Source organism: Mandrillus leucophaeus, unplaced genomic scaffold (genome assembly GCF_000951045.1).
Source record: "Mandrillus leucophaeus isolate KB7577 unplaced genomic scaffold, Mleu.le_1.0 Scaffold392, whole genome shotgun sequence".
NCBI classification, from domain to species: Eukaryota; Metazoa; Chordata; class Mammalia; order Primates; family Cercopithecidae; genus Mandrillus; species Mandrillus leucophaeus.
The window spans coordinates 752427-755657 of record NW_012104165.1 but is presented as its reverse complement, the minus strand read 5'-3'; the positions used below and the strand labels follow the sequence as shown (position 1 = coordinate 755657).

Sequence of the window (3231 nt, the reverse complement as noted above, 5' to 3'; positions counted from 1 at the left end):
AAAAAAATATTTCTGCTTTGTATAATAATACGGTGTTTTTATTTTTTACAAAACTCTTAAATTAGAAAAATATTTTTAAAGGTGTGTATCCTGTTCTTGTTGGAATAAGTGTTCAGAGTATATAAAACAAAGATCTTTGTCATTGTTATTATTGAAGTTTTGGAAATTTTTTCTATCTCATTTTATAATCTTGTTTTCTCTTAGACTGAAAAGAAGAAAACGGAATGACCCAGCATGAATGATATAAATGGTAGGTGGTTTTACATGTGTTTTTTTTTGTTTTTTTTTTTTTTTAGGTAATCAAATAATTCAGCATTTTACTTCAAGAAAACTTCCCCAGGCAGAGGAGGACAAGAATCACAAAGCCTCCAATCGTACCTCTGCCACTGTAAGATGCCTTGTAAGCCCTTTTGTTTTGTGGGTATGCCTTGGAGGGGAGGGAGAGAAGCTTCCCAGACCAAATTACCTGCTCTTGAGTAAGGGAGGGCGCACCAAATTCACAAACTCGTTTTGCTGGCGCAAAGTTAAGCCTGGGGGAACACACAGTTATACGTTTGTTAGACGTCTGGGATACCAGTGATAAAAACCACAGTGAACAATTGGCCCGTACGGGGATCGAACCCGCGACCTTGGCGTTATTAGCACCACGCTCTAACCAACTGAGCTAACCGGCCAGATGACAGAACGCCGTACTTCCACATTATAAATTACTATCAAACGGCATGTATTATTGAAATTTATCTTCTAATAGATAATTACATTCATTTTGTTTTCCACTTTTCCTTCACCCGGGCTGGGAGTGGCGGAGCTCCACATTGAACACCGAAGAACCCTGTTTCTTACGGGGAAACAGCTTTTCTTATCCTGCTAATTCTGATCCGTGAAGATTCAGGACAAGATTCCCAATCCGGGCTTCCTTCCTTTTGCCTGGGGTGAATCCGAAGTTGCATCCAAGCTTGATATCTTGGCCAGCGGATCAGGGAACCATTGGCCTACGGAGCCGTCTCATCGTTGAAAGGACGCGGCTCCCGAGTGAGTGGCGCAGTGTCCTCTCTGTTCTTGGAGACCCTTCAGGACAGGTCGGCTCTCCCCGAAGGTTTAGGGATCCGGGAACTGCACCCTCTCCCCTCCTAGCCTTGGGTGGTTCCTCTGTCACTACGACCCTGAAGTCTCAGCGGCGCTTCCCAGGCCTGTGACGCTGCGCTCAAGAAAGTCACACATTTGCCGCTGCAGTTCCCGTCACAGGACAGCTAGTGGCGCTCGAGAGCGAACTGGGATCCCCTGAGGCAAAAGGACGGTGGAGACAGCTTCTCTTGAGCATCTGACCTGGCCTCGTCCCTGGCAGAACCAAACCCCCCAAACAATAATAGGGATTACGGAGCCAGGGCGCTTCCGGAGTAAGGGCCGTTATCTGCAGGGGAGAGAAATCCTACGATCTGAAAAGGGAGAAGGAAGCGAGGCCGGGATTCGACAACTCAGAGGAAGCAGGCGTGAAACATTTGCCTCTGCGAGGTGCCCCGCTTCCAGACGGAGCCTGATCCTCCTGCTGGCAGGTGACAACCCAGGGAGGGGCCACTGGAGCAGCTAATCATGATTTACTGTCTGTTTTCTTGACAAGATTCTACTTTTACCCTCTTCCTACCATGACTGTTTCTGTTAGTTAACGGTAATAATATTTTCAAAAGTTAATTGGCCTATGTACATTTTAATGCGCTCCTTATGCCCTCCCCCTCTATTTACACGTATATGCATATACGTATTTATATATATGTAAATTGTAAAGTCTTATCTTGGATATGCACTATTAGTATATAATGCGTTTAATGCTTTATATTCATGTCTTTGCCTTGGAAATGAGAATCACATCCTTTGACTAGCCAAATTTGCCATTTATTTTCTAACTTTACATTTCAACTCTTTGATTAGGAAAAATTAAAATTAGTTTAACATCATTAATAATAAATCACCTTCCTGTCCTTCAGCTCCTTTCACTAACTTTGTACTTTTTTTTTTTTTTTTTTGACAGGGTGTCGCTCTGTTGCCCAGGCGAGAGTGCAGTGGCGTGATCTTGGCTCACTGCAACCTCCGCCTCCCGGGTCAAGCGATTCTCGTTACTCAGCCTCCCGAGTAGCTAGGATTACAAGTGCACGCCACCATGCCCGGCTGATTTTTGTATTTTTAGTAGAGATGGGGTTTCATATTGGCCAGACTGGTCTTGAACTCTTGTCCTCAAACGACCCGCCAGCCTCGGCCTCTCAAAGTGCCGCGATTACAGGCGTGAGAGCCACCGTGCCCGGTCTGTACATCATTTTAATCAACTAGCAGGTGTCTTCCTTTGTTTTGTTCTGTAGTGAAATGCTCAAAGTTTGTGGCACAGATTATTATTATCATTATTGTTTTACTAGGACACTTGTTATGGTAAATGATTCCTGAAAGACTGGGCCACATTTAGACTTACTTTGACCTCAAGAGACCACCGTAGGCATCAGTCGCTTGCTTTTTGTCATCGGTCAGTTCCCTAGGAAACAGACACTGAGATGGAGATTTGTGTGCGGGAAGTTTATTGGAAAGGCTCTCAAAATCAGCATCTGTGAGAGGGTGAGGTGAGCAGGATTGAGAAAAGGCAGAAGCTGAATTCAATACAGGTGCAACATACGTCCGGCCCCTCTCACAAGTGTATATAAATCTGGAATGGTTCTTCACAAATGTCCTTAATTATAGTGGGGAGGCGGGAAGGGCAGACCTATGAATTCCTCCATCAACAGTCATTTGATTTGAGCTGCTCCAGTGGTGGAGTGTGACTTGGAGCAAGTGACTTCCCTTCCACTGAAGGTAGGTCCCAGAGTCGGACCCAGATATGAGCCATCAGTAGTTAATATTCCTGTCGTTGAGGAATGAGTGCCACCACCCGGGGGAGGGGGGAATCTACACTTGATCTTAGTCAAAAGGCCGAGAAGCGATAGGAGGTGGGGATCTGATAGATGCAGCACATATCCTCATAGTTCTTTTCCTACAGCAACCATGTGTCAGATATGGGTTAACCTTCCACCAATAACCCCTGCTTCTCCACACTAACAGAGAAGAGAACAGGTGTGGTTAAAACAAAATGATGGTTAATAAAAAGCCAATTCATTTTTCCTTTGAGATTCAGCAAAATTCCCTACCTGGCCACCAGAGCCTATAGTGAGTCTAGCGGCCCTCATGTTGGGACAACTTTTTCCTTCCTTCCTT

General features: G+C 44.9%; 1 non-coding gene across 1 annotated transcript; it reads right to left on the bottom strand.

The window, feature by feature from the left end:
* Window positions 1–600: 600 nt before the first annotated feature.
* TRNAI-AAU lies at window positions 601–674 on the bottom strand. Its single transcript has one exon. It is a non-coding gene; the product is annotated as a tRNA-Ile (tRNA).
* Window positions 675–3231: the final 2557 nt, after the last annotated feature.